This window comes from Pyxicephalus adspersus, chromosome 6, assembly GCF_032062135.1.
Source record: "Pyxicephalus adspersus chromosome 6, UCB_Pads_2.0, whole genome shotgun sequence".
NCBI lineage: Eukaryota > Metazoa > Chordata > Amphibia > Anura > Pyxicephalidae > Pyxicephalus > Pyxicephalus adspersus.
This window is the reverse complement of record NC_092863.1, coordinates 56,784,132-56,802,646: the sequence shown is the minus strand read 5'-3', so window position 1 is coordinate 56,802,646 and position 18,515 is coordinate 56,784,132.

Below are 18,515 nucleotides of genomic sequence, written 5' to 3'. Positions count from 1 at the left end.
AAACAACTGTTTGTCTTGGTCATTAAAGAGTTACAAGAGGCTGCAGAAAGAGCTCACCCCCTAGGATCACCCACAACTTCAGCTGTGTTTAGCAAAAGATTTCTTCTGCAAGTCATGCAAACGCCCCCTTCTCCCTTCGTTCTGCACAGAATGAGCAGGGAAGCCCCGTTCGTTTCTAGGAGGCGTCCGTATGTCGTATGTCCTTAACCCAGGGACTACCTGTACACAAAAACATACTTATTGACTTTACAAATTTAGGTCACCAATATAGATATCCAGTAATGTTTAGCAAATCAGAAATGTTCTACATGGAATTTTGCACAAAAACTCGTGGCACAATTAAAAAGCATTTCTGCATGAATCCTAGATTTATATTCTAGCTCTTACCAACATTTTTACTGTTCTTTATTTTTATTTTAGAAACTTTTAAAGAAAGATGTAACAAAGTACAATTTACAAAACATACAAAAAGCTTATGCAAACCCAACATACAAAACTAACATTTAAGCAACAAGAAAGTAACAGAGTGCTTACTTCTTTCCTAGACAAAAAGAAAGTCAAGGAGGTAAATATATACCGTGAAGCAGGTAGGTCTAGTCCAAGTCCATTGGGTCTAGATTATGCTTATAAACTGGAGAGTTCATGTACTGGGGCCAAGTTTGTTGTGTAAATTTGTCTTCAGTATCATGAAGATAAGAAACAAAAACTAATTGATGTAGGGTTTATTTTTTCTGTAACCTCAGCTGGTTACTAGAAGTACCTAGAAACTGTGAATAATTCTAGATTTTTAATTGTCCAAAAGTGATGGAAAAGTATCACTTATTAGGGACAGACAGGCAATTCTTGTGAAGCTGATTAAAAATGAAAAAAAAGGAAATTGAATGAAGAAATATTTGTTAAATTTAACTTGCTGAATTTACTAGTTAATTGCAAAAAAAATCAAGTCATAAATCAAGAATAAAATCTGCCTACCGGTACTAACTGTTGCAAAAGATTTCAAGCTTGAAGAACAAGAGTAATGGAAATGGGTAAAGAAAGAGTTTTTCAATCAATAACCTAATTTTAATAGATATTAAGTGAATTACCTGATTTATTTTATTATACTCTAAATATTAATGCTGATTGAAAAACCACACTCATAATGGTTGCACCATGTTCTATTGGTGCAATACCTGAGCAATAACTTAAACAGGAACACTGCATTACATGTAACATCAGTTGGAACAATTTGAATTCTTGATCAGGAAATAACACAGGTACAGGGAAAAAACTGATCTTTTAGTTTGTGACTGTGGGCACAAAACATCTATTTAAATATAATGATCATTAACCACAAATAATATAAGTATTCTTGTGTGCAAACTTCCCACTAATAAAGTAATTAAAATGCAATATGATTGATGAATCTTTTGCTAAAAATATTTTAAACAATTAAATGGTCAGTTCTTATTCAGTAATTGGCACTGCTGTATGTTTCTTAGTAATTTATAGTAAAATGTTATTGCAAAGCCAGATACATAAAATCTATGCAGTGTGTCAAAATCTTCAGCCAGTATATATTTAGTGTGGCCATATGTAATGGATTATGTTCCTTTCTGACTAATTAAAAGACAAGATAATACTACAGTATTTTGTAACCCTATTTGACCTATGATCCTTTTCTAATTATATAAACTGCTAATTTGAAAACCCAATGACTTGGCTATAACCTTGACAACAGTCAATAGCAGCATAATTATTACCCGTTAGCCTAGAGGCATAATTGTTATTTGGATAACTCTTATCAAAACACAAAATAACAATTTCTTTGTTTGAGCAAATTGTCTGTTTGACACCTAAACTTTAAATCACCTGCAGTTCTTTTAGTACAATGGTACTAAAAAAAGTGCAGTAGTGACGTTACCCATGAAAAATGTAACCTGCAATCTCTCCCCTTCTCATATATATTGAATATGAGAGCTAATTTAATAAACTGCATTTTGCCATTCAGGACCAGTCTTACAGTAAGTCTGCAGTGTATACTGAGGATTTCAAAAAGGATTGTAAGAAACATAAATAACATGACCTGTACCATCATTTCTTGAAAATCCCTGGAGAGTTATATATACACAGATACAAAATTCTGGCTTTATAAACCACTAACAATAAATGAATTTACATTTTACATACAGCACCTCCGGTACATTACCAAACAGCATTCTTCAGAAACCAGTAATTGTAATACTGTAGGGAAACACTAGCCTGAATGATGACAACTTCATTTATATGTAATATATATATGTTTGATATGTACTTCTGCATCTGTTCAGGTACATCGTATATAGTTAAGCACAAGTATAAACTATACGTTTAAGTTTATATGTATTATTTTAATTAAAAGAAAAGTTTAATTTTTTCACAGTCCTTTCTGTTAAAAAAAAGATCACCCCATTTCCCCAATTAATTTGTTTGTATGTTTATAAAGAACACAAGAAATGTAATTTACATACTTAAATCCCCGTTTACATCTATAAAGCCCCATGATTAGAATCAGATGTAAATCTGACACAAATGTACAGAAGTTACACCATCAAAACTCACCAATTGGCTGAAGATAGAACATTGTGAAAATGTACAAGGGTACAATAACTCAAGCAAATGTTTATCAATGAAACAAAAAAAGTAAAGTTTTGATTATACAGTTGTGCTTAAAATTTACCAGGTCATCACCTTACATAATCTATCAGTACAGGTCATATTTAACTGATGCATCCTTAAACTGGTAAATTTGGTATGAATGTCTAGGATTTCCTGACCTTGGGTAAAATTAGGAGTTAAGGTTAAGTTTATACAATATACGGGATTAATATTGTATGATTAATTTATAGTTTTGAGCCATTTGTTAAGGGTTACCATGAGGGTTAGGTTTAGTATAAGTTTGTGGGTGGTTCCACTTTTAAAAATGCTCAATCAAGCAGGTCATTATTGCAGAAAGGGGCAGGCAATGCCCCTTCTGCAATAATCTTACCTACCTGACTGATCACTCCAGGAAACTGTCAAAAATGATGAGTTGTGAATGTTCGGCTCAACATTGGTAGCCAGATTACCTGTCAACCAGAACTTCCTCTGTGTGTTCCTGGGAAGATATGAACTCTGGCTTGCCTGTTGCATCATCCCAGCCAATCAAAGTGGCCAAAGATCTATTCAGGAAGAGAAGAATGAAGGACGGCAACCTACGACAGAGTGGGGATAGATGAGTATAGAGGGTTTACCTTTAAATGTAATGTTTATCCAAAGCCACTGCTTCCACACAAATAGCTAATCTTGGAGAATTTTTACTTAGAAAGCCTGATTTTTTAGAGAAAGCTAATGTGTAGAACAGCTGTGTGTCATTTTACTATATCTGTGTGTTTAGGACTCCATTGCCTGTAATCCTGGTAGCAAACTGACAAAGAGGACAATATGAATAAAGCTGCCAATGTGTAATAAATGTGCCCTCGATCTCCCTCACCACAACTATTTAATGTTTTCCAAATATGAAAATGGATTGGAAAATGTCAGCCCGTTTTGTTTTGATGCACCTGGGATGTATTTAGCAGATTTAGTTTAATCCATAATGATCTGTTGATACCTGGTTGCAGTTTTTACAGATTCCTCCAGGGTCTATGTCTATTAATCAGGGGGAAATAACAACAGAAAGTAGGGTTTTAGGTAAACAGTGTATTGTATTATTGATAACTTCTCAAAATACAAAACACTTTTTCAATGACTGAATCTCAGTCTAATTAAAATCCACAGTCCAATATATAAGTAACTGGGTCATACAGGCACTAGGCATTCATCATCTAATAAAGTGTGAGAAATAACAAATATACTGTTGCATATGTAAAGGCCATATATTTGGTAATTGACAATTGTAAACATACTTTTGCTACATGATGGACAGTACCCTTTCTCAGGCTATGCATGTTTCATGTAAATTGGCTTAACTGTACTGTGTTGTATGTATGTTTGCAGATTTTGTAACACTTTTTATTACAGGTCTTTTTGTCCCTCTTTTGAATGTTTACATCTTTCAAAAACTAACAAAAGATTGAAATATAATAGTGCACAAAACTTTAGGTTCAGAAAGAGGAACATAAAAAAAAAACTGATGCATCATGACACAACCAACAGTTGTTACCGCAAAGTAAATTATTGCTGTTTTTAAACCAAAGGATTATGGCCAATATGATATTGTGATTGATTTATATATATACAATATATGCATGATATACATTTTTTCTGAGACATATTTAGCATGCAGCTTTTAATAGCCTATAATTAAAACCCATTTGCAGCACGTCCCATAAATACTGTATTCAAAAGAGACCTAGGCTAAAAATTAACTTCATTTACAAAGTAGATTACTGGTTACTAATTAATTTGAACTTAATCTGACACTTATTTATTAGCCTTGAGGCATTATCACCAATCAATATTGTGGTTATTACTTTAATGGACTAAAATTTCCATTCAAATTAAGTATTTACTGCATTGCAATCTAGTTAATTGGTTTAAAAGTTATTCAAGAGTTAAATGAAAATAAGAAATCAAACACATCAATCAAATGATTATTTTCTAAACCACCAGACATTGGATCCTAATTAAGAAATAAACAAAGTTAATCAGAACAGGGAGAGTAATTGCAAAATAGGCTTGTGTCCTAAGAAAGAAGCACCATGCAAATTATTATTAAATAAGCAGAGATCTGCTTAGCATTTTACACCATTTAATAATACAAAACTCTCGCTTCAAGAAAACAATATTCCAAGTGTATTAAATCATTTATTTGACTTTAAAGGTCTTCTTAGTCAGTGCAGAGGAAAATGTAAAACTATGTAAAATGAGTAATTGCAGCAATCTATACTAATAGGCCCAGGGAATAAAAAATGTTGAGAGGTGAGTTCAAGGCAGTCTGAGTTTAATTAGCTAGGCTATGTATTTTTAATCTTTGCCAGAAAAAGGTGATCTAAATAAATATACATACAATGAATAAAAATTATTTCATCAGAACGTGATGATAGTAAAGGTCACTACATGTGAAGAAGATTTTTACTCTGATATGAATTAATTGCCTTTTTAAACTAATTGGCTAATGTCTTTAATAGCATATACTAAAGTAGATGAATCCTGAAAAATTAACAACATGAAAAATTATGCATTTTCAAGTGATTCTATACATTTAGTTTTGTTTCAAGGTAGTCTGAATGAGGAGCAGCTTTCCATAGCAGCATGGCTTAATGCCCAATGTTTTTTTGTTGCAGGCTGCACTGGTAGGGTTGAAACCAGTACCTTCTCTATATTTTATAAATAACAATTATATGTTTAGTGCTTTTCTTTTGTGTGTTGTTTTTATGAGGTGCAGTATAAGTTTTTTATTGATCATAATTAGTTGAAGCCGCAAAAGACTGGCAGCTTTTTCAGTGCATTATTGTCTATATGTCTATTGTGTAATCAGTAGCTAAACCCTGTTACCAAAGTCCAGAGAAATGTTGCTAGTGTTAGATATTTGTACTATAACTTTGGAACAGAGCTCCAGACTCAACCCTGCTCACTATTTATAAACCCATGTGGACCACCCTTGCAACCAAGAAAAAAAATGTCAACTATCAGGTTTAGGTTCACAAGAATAAAGTTATGTTATAAATGTTACTAGGCATCATTCAGCCAGGAAGATGAGCTACAGCCAGGAGAAAGCAAAGGTAAATTTAGCAGTTGGAGCAGCTTTCAATTAAAAAAAAAAGTCTTAAAGTATGTTAATTTAAAGCCCAACTCCAATCAGCTTGAAAAAAGTGGCAATGAACCTTTTTGCTGTATGATTCCACTTGGTAGGTTTCCTTAACTTTCTGCCTTAATATCATGTTCTAAAATCCTTTAATTTAAGTAATAGGTGCAACAGAACCTCCATTTCTTAAGCTGTGCCTGACACACTGTGGTCCTCTTCCACATGACTATCCTTTAAATCATTACTAGATTATATTATAATACTATTAATAATACTATTATTGGGCTCTATTCATAACACAAGGAATAAAACATTTCCTAAAAAAAAACCTTTCCTCCTTGGAATCACTTTCTGCTATTGAAACCTAGACCTGGACCTGGAAGATTCTAACAGGGGAATGTTTGAGGGAATGTCAGATTCCCTGTTTTAAAAATAGAACCCTTTGTTGCAACAAAATGGCAAGTATTATTTTATGTTATATATATATATATATATATATATATATATATATGTGTGTGAGCTTTAAGTACCTTTTGTTTGTGCTCTGCAGGGCTCCAAAGACTGAAAACTTAGAATCCCATTGTCTTGGATTTTTTTGTTGTATTTTTAAACATTATCTCCTCCTGTAGATAATTATTGTGATTTCTTGTGGGCTGCAGATGCCAGTAGCTATGAAAGTGTCTCTATGGCTCCCAGCACTTTCTAGTAATGATGAAACTGACATTTAATTGTCACTCTGCTGTTTCAAAAGTGAATGAATAGTTCATTTTTAGAGAGTGCCATGTGGCAAATATGCAGATACTGTTATCAAGTTTTCAGTTGCTTGCAAGGGTGAAAAATAACAAAGCAATTATCGTGATTTAACAGCAGTTGCAATTAGCTAAATCACTCCGAGCAGCTGTCAGGTAAGTAATGCTATGTACCCCAATATACTTTTAGAAAAAAAGAATAAGCCTGAATTTTAATGAGCAGGTAAGAGGAATTCACTGACAAAATGTACATTTCTTCTCAAAGGAAAATGGTACATCAGAATTGTTAGAATTGCTTTAATGGGAAATATAAATTATATAACCATGGCCAATAACAACAAGGGATTTTCGAACTCTGGTCAGCTATAAATGTTATTAGGGTACTACCTACCAAACATTTTGTGGATTTATTGCTAGTAAAGTTAAAGGGGAAGGTAACAAAGAGAATTGCTTACTTTATTGCTCTGTTCCCCTGGCTTTCTCCCTGCCAGTACTGTAAATGAAAAATGATGACGTTGAGGGCCTTTCCATGGGTTAGAGCAGGATTAGGGATCATAAGCATTCAATCTGTGTTATACCCCCAGACTAAAAAAGCATTACCGTATTTTTATACCGGAATATAAGACGCACCCAATTTTAAAGGAGGAAAATCTAGAAAAAAAAGATTCTGAAAGATTATTCCCCTTCTGATCACTCATGTGCCATTCATACCGGTATTCCCCTTCTGATCACTCATGTGCCATTCAAATTCCCTTTCTGATCACTCTGTGCCTTTAAGATTCCCTTTCTGATCACTCTGTGTCATTCAAAATTCCCTTCTGATCACTCTGTGTCATTCAAATTCCCCTTCTGATCACTCTGTGCTTTTTTTCCACTGTACGGCAGTTAGGACAGGGAACAGCAGGTGGCGCTGTGCCGGCTTCTTTCGCTCTGCTTTACAGACAGGAGAAGACACAATGCTGGCAGAGGAGAGAAGAGACAGACGCTGCATGCAGCCAGAGACACACGCAGGATCGGGTATCGGGTGAGTATATTATTTTAATTATTTGATAACACATTTGTCGTATAGGACGCACTAACATTTCCCCCCCAGTTTTGGGGAAGAAAAAGTGCGTCTTATACGGCAAAAAATACGGTAAATCATAAACATGCTGATTTTTTTTCTAAATGTCATATCCTAAATCTAAAATATAATAGTACTCTACTTACTTATGTTTAACATCATACAAGTTTGAAATTAATTATCCAGGGCCCTACTCAAAAAAATCTATAAAACCTTTTCTTTGGGGGGGTGGAGATATCGTTTCTATCCTGTTTTTCCCATCACATTTTATCTTGAATGCCAGGAGAAGTCTTATGAAAATGATGTGAAAGTTACAACCTTGATTTTTTTTGGAAACCCATTCTAAAAGAAACATTTGGGTGGCCACTGGTGACTATTCTCTATGAAAATGTTTCTTATTTTTGCTGCCACTGTAAGAAAAAGCAGTTACAATGCTTATCAGTTCCATGCACTATTTCATAGAACTTTTGCTGTGTGCTGGAGTCTCCTGAGGTTGGGGCGGGCAAGAAGCGAGTATCAAGGTCTTGGACTGTCCAGGGTTAGGGTAGACAATCTGCAGGCGGAGTGGTAATAATGCCCTCTGATTTCTGTGTTCGGTTCTGTACTGTGACCAGAGGTAATGTAGGTGGCAGAAAGGGTCACCATATTGTGGATATTTACTGGTTACTAGTAACATACATTATCGATCATTGGAATATACCAAATGATATTGTTGTAAAGTACAGCTCCATGTTTCAATATAAAATACCAGTATGCCTTTTACTCCAACTTGACTCACCAGACATGAGAACTCTTGCCACAGGAGGTGACATTACATACATTAGTGTTGGCCCAATAATTCATACGAACTGGCAGTTTTTGGTAAATGTTTGGGAGTTTTATCATACAACTGCAAAATAATTATTCTTAGTATTAGTTCTTTAGATTAACGTCTGAATGAGTAATATAATGTATCTGAAAATAGACACATGTTTAGAGATGTGAACTTTAGCATATTTCAAGCTTTAAGCTTACTTGGCAATTTAAATGTTTAATAGTCTGCATTTTCTTTCTAAATATATTCTTTTTAAAGGTACCAAAAACAGGCTTAATAATTGCAATACAAATCATGTCTTAAAAATTTCATATAGAAATTATTTATAGTTAAATAATAGGATCTGTTTAGCAGAATCAAGTTAGTGAACTGTTGTGTACCTTGTTATCCCCATTGATGGTCTAAAACTTGGGTTTCCTTTACAAGTTCTGACACACTGCTCTCTATTTTGCTGTAAAACGTCAGCTCATATCACATTGGACTGTAGGAATCTTGGCAAAATACAATGTAGGAGTCAGACATTTCAGCAGATTTCTTTCTTGCTAATCTGTTTTGTCACTACACATAACAAAGCTCTGCATTTTCCTGTGGCTGAAGAACAGATGCAAGGAGATGGAAATGTCAGCAGTCATGAAAAACCGTTGTGGTAATCAACACTCAATCAAGAATATCATATGAACACTTGAAACAGCGGTGCTTACAGAAAGATAAAGTGTTTTGTAGTGAGCAGATAACTTGGAGTTAGCTTCTTTGGAACTTGAATATTTAATAGTAAAAATAAAAGAAATAGGAGAAAATTATATAATAAATAGGTAGCGAAAGGTGAAATATATCTTTAGGGTTGTTAACTACACAAGGTATGTCTTGTTTAAGGAATCATGACTAGGGTATTTAGGATATTCTGTATCATGGACTACTTGACCATCACTCCAATATCAATATGACTCCAATAAGGCATAACCGGAATGTCCTGTAAAACAATATAGAATTGGGTGGTTGGTTAGGTTGCCAGATGTTGCTTGACTCCACACAACCCCACAAAGCCTCTCCGGTTTCCTTTCCACTAGCCAATCAGGAAAGCACCTCCTTTAAATTTCTTGCTACGACTGTTTGAACCTTTCTGTTTGCCTTAAACCATACCCATAACCATAAACTTAGTCGTAGGCCTTATGCTTTATGACCATGGGGGCTATTGATATGGTTTACTTAGATCTTCAAATAATTAGGAAAGCAAAGAGACCTTTGAAGGTTGCCTATATCTTTACTATATTCCTGGTAGTATATTATATTGTATGAATTTATCATGTATTTTTATCCAACAAAGTTTTGTGATCTAAAAATAAAAGCTGGCCATACACTACACAATATTTTCAATGAATATGTTGAAACAATCAAAACAATTTCATTTTTTATTGTATTTATGATCAATTATTGAGTAGAATGTCCAATCCAAATACATGGAATATAGAATTCTTGTAGTTGTTGACAATGATTTAAATCAATCCTAATATTCATTACAAATTACACAGAACACCACTCCCCCATCTTTAAAAGATCTATAGCAAAGAAAATATGTACACTTACATATAGCATCCTACAATAAAGTGACAGAATGAGGGTGAAGAGGGAAATGCTTAGGGTACTCATAAAAGAAGGTAAGCAGGAAGATGAACCGTGTGAAAAGACAGATTTTAGACAGACAGGAAACACAGGAACCCCTAAAGCTGCAATCACATGTTGTGATGGCTATGCAGTGTCTGCAACCAAACAGAATTTCAAATATTCTGGCATTTATACAATTCACCTATATCAATATACCATACATTTTTGAGTGTATTTAACTGCCGGGAGTTACTCTTTAATCAAAATCCGTGAATACATTTCCCCAGTAACTTCTGTTCACTGGAGAAACTCCATACTTTTCAGGACACTGAACTTTTTTTATTATCCTAAATATTAGCTTTTCAGATATTTTGTTTTCAAAACCTCTGAGCACAGTTTCAATTTAGACTGATTGTATTTTCACATTTTCTCCACTTTCCTGGAATGTCAGCAATTTTATTAAATGCAATATAAATACATTTTATTCTTCTAGAATAGGACATTAGAAAGAGATATTTTAAATTAAATATTTTATCAGTGTCATGCAAATACACTGTACAAAGTCTACAGTTTTGCTTATTTTCTTATTATGATACAGAATATTGATTAAATACACTGCTGTCCAGGCTATTTCATGCTTCTCAAATTTTCTTGGGGTTTATCTTACCTTCCTAGGAACCATAATCTTACAGAATAAAATTATTCCTATACTGTAAAGTATGCAATGAAATCTTCACCTACACAAACACACATATATATATATATATATATATATATATATATATATACATATATATTATTCATTTTTGTTATTAAACAGGATATAATATATAGTGCCAACATATTATGCAGCACTGTACATTAAATAGGGGTAAATATATACATAAATAGCCACACACACACATATATATATATATATATATATATACACACTCCACATATAGGGGAGCAGATGAATTGAATTCGCATACAGTTCCTAAATGTTAACTGTAAGGATAAGTTACTCAACTTATAGATGAGTGTACCCATTGTGATGCATCTAAATATATTGTAAATTCCCCAATATGCCTAGAACCATTCATGTTATAATTTTGTTGTATGTTGATTATTTGCCTTAATTGCAGTTAATTTGCTCATCTGCTCAAATTTTGTAATTTTTTATTTTATTCAACATTTCAGACAATGTAATTTAAAGTGATCCTTTTCTTCTATCTAGTCTGTCTGTGTTGACAACACTGACATCACAATCATCTTCGTACCACCTTGTAAGTGCTAGTTTTATGGAAAGATCTAAAAACATCTCTAGGTCCTGCCACTTCAACCAACTCAACATCTCAAAATACACCTTTTTATCCCCAGAAACCATTAAACTCCTGGTACATATTCCCATCATCTCTCTAGGACTACTGCAACCTGTTATCTGATATTTCACAAACTGCAGCTAGACTTATCTATCCTTCTCACTACCCGTCACCTGTTGTTCCTCTCTGCAAAGCCCCAATTGGCTTACATTGTACCTCATAATTAAATTCAAGAAACCTTTACATTACTTCATGGCTGCTGGTAAACCCAAATGACTGAACAAGGTACATAAATATACCCCTTTACCGCTCTTTATGATCCTCAAATGAGTTAGTAATGACATCCTGACTACTAACCTCTTCTCACACAAACCTACAAGATTTCCCTGGGACAACTCCTAGTCTGGAATTACCCCCTTCTTCCCATTAGACTTGCGCCTACCTTTATCATATTTAAAGAAGCCTTAAACAACCCACGTATTAAGTTGCAAGCTTCACCAGGCAAGGTCCTTTTGCCTCCTGTGTCATAGATTGTATTTGATGTGTATTCATGTTTGCACCTCCAATTTGTTGACTATTACTCTGTAATATGTTGGTGCTTTAATAAACGAAAGAAGAAAATGTTAGGGACTGGAGACATTGTAGATTAGCCACTTTTATTACTTAGCTTTACAAAAGTTAAAACAACCTATCACACAGACAATGGATTAACTGTTTTTAGTGAGATGGTTGAAAATTGGGAATAAAGAGAACGTTCACTTCACTAAATAAAGTAAAAGTATGTTTACTTTGCATACCTGATCATGTGCCGGGTGATTTGAAAAAGAAAAAAATTATATAAAAAGTTTGAAACTCCCATGAACTTCATTTATGGAAATTGTGTTTTTTGGAAGTCCCAGCATGCATTGATCAGAAATTTGTTCTTGTTACACATATAGATAATAAAGAATTATGTGTAGGGATCCAAAAACATACATAGCCCCTGCTCCTTCCATCTGCGTAACATTTCAAAATACATATATTTTATACCCGGAAACCATGAAACTCCTGGTATATATTCCCAGCAGCTCTCTCTATGGCTTTTGAAAGTCTTAACATGCATTGATCAGAAATGTACAACAGATTATATATTATATTATATTATATTATATTATATAATATAAGATTATATATTCCATTTTCTCATTAAGCATACCATTTATGCCATTCCTTTGTTTCTGTTAACTTCTCAGCCATCTCTAATCTGCAAAACTAATATAATATTACATGGAGTCTTGTACAGGTCCCTGCCATAGTGCATAAGATGAATTTTAGGACAGGGGCATTACTAATGTGTGCATTCTTCTTTGGGGAACACATCATTCTAAGCACAAGTGTTCATCCAGTGGGGTTGTGAAATCTCCATCAGTTATGCTTTCAGTGCCAAGTCTCTGGCAGAGAAGCTTTTCCAGCATCTCTGTACAAATCCCATGTTTCTTTGTCTTTATTTTCACTTTAATAATTCAACAACAATGTGCAGTTTGTTCAGAACATCAGGATATATATCATTTCGCTTCACTTGCTCAGACCCGGTGTGCAGATAACATCAGAGAGGAGAGCACAGTCAAGTGCTTCTGGGTAATGTGCCATATATACACGACATGATTAATTGTATTTATATTTACAGATTTCCAGTTCACAATCCATGCATCATTGTTTAGAACACACTGAATGTACAAAAGGGATTTATATTCATTAGATTACTTGTGGAAGAACAGTATCTATTTTAGTCAAACCACCCAGACATGTTAGTCATCGGGATGCTTGTGTCAGACAAAGGTACCTGTTAATTAGATAAATCAGTCATTTTAATGTGTTACTAAACTAAATAAAATTATGTTTCCTATTTACATTTCTGTTTAGCAAGGATTGCCTAGCTGAAACACAAAATGGACATCTGCTTTTGTGGAGGAACAGGCTGTGCAATAGAAATGTATTTCATTTATACACAAATAGCTCCTTTTTAAGGTCACCACTTTTATATAAATGGCGATCACTGCCAAAAATTGCCATGATTTTTCAAGGTTGCCAGTTTTATAAAGTTGCCTCTTTTACTGTTTAAAGATGGTGATGGGTAAATTTATAAATTGGTGATCACTAAAGTTTATAAGTGTTCAGCAACAATATAGCCACAAATGGAAATCAGTGGTGTTGGTTTTTAACACCCTGATAGCTGCAATTTCAGTTTTCCTCTTTTTTAAGCAGTGATAGTGGTTGTAAGGAAAGTTTATGACCTCTGATATGCAAACTTAAAATTAGAAACCACACCTGGATCAGTTACTCATTTCAAGTGAATGGAGCTTCTGATCACCAGCTTAGGTTACCTATACAGCAACCAAGCACTGGTTGCCACTGTAAAAAAAAATAGAAAGTGGTGATCTGGAATCTGTTCTCCATTTTTTCAATGGTACTCATTTTATTGAAAATATCAATATCCAAACTTACACATTTTGGCAGTATTTACACAGCTGGAAGTATGCTATAAATACCCATATCAAAGTTGCCACAGACACTAGTTAGGTTTACAGCTGTCTGACTATATACCTGTACAAATGTGAATGGAATATTACATATTGGAAAATGAATCCCAACCATCAATTGATTATTCCTAATGTTATATGCAGGCCCTATTTTGTTAAACATTTATCTGTGATGTATTGCTTACATTTTATCATATATAATGTATCTATACATGTGTAATTGTAATAGTATTTGAGTTATTAGACAGTGCTTCTTTGAAATTAACAATTTAAATACATTCTTTTGTCAGGTGTGATTGAAATGGCTGTTATGTTAAAGTTACATCTAGCAAAGGTAAATTCAAGCTGTCATAAATTGATAACTAGTAGCAAGTATTACTATATAAAATGTCAAATAATCAATAGTGCATGACCCTAAGGTCAATAGTTCATTGAGAGCTGTAGGTTTATTAAGGAAATGCAGTACAGCTAACATAAGGGCAATATGAAAAGATTGATGTGTTTACGGGTGCAGAAAAGCACTCGCTGACAATAAAGCAGACATATACTCCAAAAAGAAAACTGTGACCTGAATAGAAAAAACATGAGCAACCTAATACATGAATCAGTTATCTTTTAAAACACTAAAGATACTACTGCTAATGATAACCACATGTGAAGGTATAAGAGCTTAAGCATTTAGGTATGTAATCCCTGGTAAAAAAAGGAACATTAGACAATTCACCTAAATATGTATTTCGTATACAAATACACATTGGGACTTTTAAGGTATCCAATAATCAAATGCTTTCTGAAACCCTGTTACAGTAAAAATGCCAGTAAACTTGATTAAACACATATAAAAATATATAAGTTAATGATAACATAACAACAATTCACACATGATCCCAATAAATTATGATCCAACATGTTTCGCAGAGAAAAAAAAGCAGTCTGCTTTATCAGGGGTCTACCTGAGACCTGTAAGGGTGTACAATGAGAATAAAAAAAGAGGGAGAATATATATGTAGGCAGTTGTAGTCCAAGAGGTAGGATATATGCTATTATAAAGATATTTGGAAATGTTCTTTCTTGTTTATTGAAATCCTTAGCAATGTCAATTGATGAAACGTGCCCCTCCAAAAAATAATGATAGTGTAAGTATTTTGCCTATGATCCCAGTTTTTCTTGCTTGGTTGATCAGCGAGCCTTCCACCCAATATGTCTGATTTATTAGGGCTCTCCAAAGACTGGAGAAGATAGACTATATTGGGAGAATCTGGGAGATCCAACAAACCTCGGACAGATTTCCTAAAAATCATTAGCTTTTAGAAAGCTTCAATCAAATCAGGCCCTATGTCCACTGCTGTACACTAGTCATCACTGGGTACTTTTTATACAATAATTTATCTGCATCATTCAAATGTTTTAATGCAAATTCACATTTAAAATAGATTAGCTTCATGGAAATAATATAGTAAATAGGCTTAATAATTCAAACTCTTTTTGTAACGTTTGTAACTAAATAGGTGAAGCCATATTTATTCTATTCTAACTCTATATATGAAATGACTGTCAAATCCTGTTAAAAGGCTGCACGGAATTTCACATTGTATGTAAATAGACTACTATGGTTATTTGTTTAGAATGTTTTCTTTGTTTTAGAAATAAACATTGATCACATGACCATGGATTCACAGAGTACCATGGAATAGCTAATCAAACAGCACAACAGTAGCAGCCAGCTTTGCAGTTCCCTGTGCTTGAATAAAATCTGGTACTGAGCAATCTAAAAAGGGAGCAGTCACTGCATTAGCCCTCCCAGCGGTAACCCCAAGTGTGACTCGGGGTAGAAAAAAGATGCTACCAGCGGTACCCCGATCCACCCTCGGGGTAGGTAAAAGATATTAACAAAAGCACTTACCTGATCCGCCGGCATCCCTCGTCGTCCTTCTCATCTTCTTCCTTCCTCCGGCCGTCGTCTTCTGCACTCGATGAGTCACCGAGGAGTTCCCGGTGACGTCGGTGCGTGTGGACGTTCAGTTTGGGGCGGGGTGGAAAATTTAAATCCATTTGTATTGCATTCAATACAAAATAACTGGATTCAATGCAATACAGTGGATTTATGTGTGTAAAAGCAGTACATTGTTTTTCATGAACATTTATTTTACAGTAAATTATAATAGTATGAACAGGTCACTTTCTGCACTGTATCAGGAAAGATACAATTCCAAACAAGAAGTAAAACCTTCACCTGTTTGCTCTGAATGAAATATGTGTATATATATATATATATATATATATATATATATCATTTATATTATATACATATTTATTTTCATTGTTCTTGGTGACTCAACGAAATCCATAGGCAGTGGCACCTCTGCAGGATATCATAGACTGTACTCTAATATTGTTTATTCCAGGTTTTAAAAGATATTTCCTGGCATCCTCTTAGACTGTAAGCTCTTTTGGGCAGGATCCTCTCTTCCTTCTCTGTTATTGTTTGTATCTCTCTGTCATTTGCAACCCCTATTTACAGGAGTTGTACAGAGCTGTATATGTATATAATGCATATATTGTTGGCACTATATAAATACAGTTTTTTATTATTATTATTATTATTATTATTATTATTAAAAATAATAATAATATTTAGAGTACAATACTTTAAATCTCATAGCAGACCTTTTTACTGTGATGACAAATGCAAAAGTTACAGAAACCAGGAGAATGTGTCAGGAGAGTCTACTATGATCCTATGGTACATATATTAAATCATAATATATTAGGTTACATATAAACAATATAATAAGTTATTGTATATTATAATATAATAGGTTAAAAAAGCTTCAGTATTCTAAAAATATTCAGGAAGCTGGGGGATTATCTGCAGCAGCTTCCTAATAAAACATGTTTACTTAAACTAATAGAACCTTATTTTTCAGTAACTAATTTTTTTATTTCTAGCCATTTAGTCAAAATAATGTAAAAAATCCTTTATCTAATGCATTCCTCAGAAATTCTGCATTGCCACTAGAGACTACTGGCAGGAATGCCAGAGTTAAAGATATTCATGTGTGAATGCTTTAAAGGACACTGAACCATGAAGCAAGCAAAAAACATCAGCTAGTTCCTTTCATTTGCAGGTATTTATATCCAGCAAGGTTGAAAAAGGCAGCTGAAGACTCCAGCAGAGGTGCCAGGTAGTAAAAACAAAACTATTTCTTTGCAAAACATCAGTGGATAGTAATTTTGCAGAGAGGACTTGAACACGCAGCTTGATGGCATTCTGCCAAGTATTTGTGTGCTTTTTTGATAAACTTTATGTTGCTCCTCCTTCCTTATTTTATACCAACAAAGTAAAATACCCAAATAAATTAAAACTCCAAAACCATGGAAAAAATAATTTACACAAAAACATATACAGTCTTTTCATTTAAAATCTTGTTATGTCCCCAGAAGTAAATCTACAGCTATCACATATTTGGTATGTACTCAAAAGAAAAGTGAGTGTATTTTAAATTACCTGCATCACCAAATTAATCCTTATGCAATTAAAGAACAAAACCAAATACTTTATTAAATATCACATATTCTATGATTGTGGTTATTTATGGTTGTGTGGGACAACAATATTTTATTTTAACTGATCCATCAAGACTTAAAGGTGGTTAAACAGCAATACAACATCAGTGGAATGGCCCCATGTTGATGGATGACAGTTTTTGTTCTATTCTGATTGACATTTGCTTTAAATTACAACTTCTCTTTTGTGAACATGCCTTCACTGTAACAATATACTATGCAAGCCAATTATAATATTGGTTACAATGTTGCTGAATGGAATTAACTTTATTAAATCTTAACTTTATTAAGATTTTTAAAGGGCACCTGGGATCACTTGTCTCATTGGGCCTGATGTACTAAAGTTCTCCAAGGTAATAAAGTACCAAGATACACTTTTATCAGTGAACCTGGATGATGCAGAAACCTGACATGGATCTGGTCCAGGATTAAAAACATTTGATAACAAGTAGCAAATGAGTTGTAAGGAACCCATTCCTGGTTTGCTGGATCACCTAGGTTCAATGATGAAAGTGTAAGTTCACTAGCCTTGGAGAGCTTTAATAATAATCAGGCCCATTAGTCTTTATATCACAAAGATGCAGAGCGCTGTACTCCATAGTTGTGTAACCCTCTTTATTTTAAATAAATAAAATATTGTTGTTCCTCAAAAAAATCATTATGTACATAAATAATTGGGACTTTGCAGCACTTTATGTAATATGTATAATGGGTTTAGATATGTATGTGCAATTTGTGTTTTGATGTTACTTCTAACAATTATGTTATTTTATATTTAATAAAGCAATTGATTGAAAAGTTATAACTGCATTGGATTTATTTATTTGGATGATGAAAGCTTTTTTAAGTCCCCACATTTTCTTATTTTGTACATGATTAATATTCTTTATAGGATGTGGTCTACCATCTCTTTCTTTCTATATCCTCATAGCATGACCAACTTTTCTTCTTGCTATGGCTATTACATAATCTGTGATAATAAATCCACTTTGAATGCAATGACCTATCACACATCAATATATGACAGTAAAAGTTAATGGAAATCTGGGTGATGTCATTGACCACATTTGGTGATTGACACCACCTGGGATTTTTTTTTTTTTACCACATTTTTTTCTTTACTTTTTGTTGAATTTAGTTGTTTCTTTGGGACA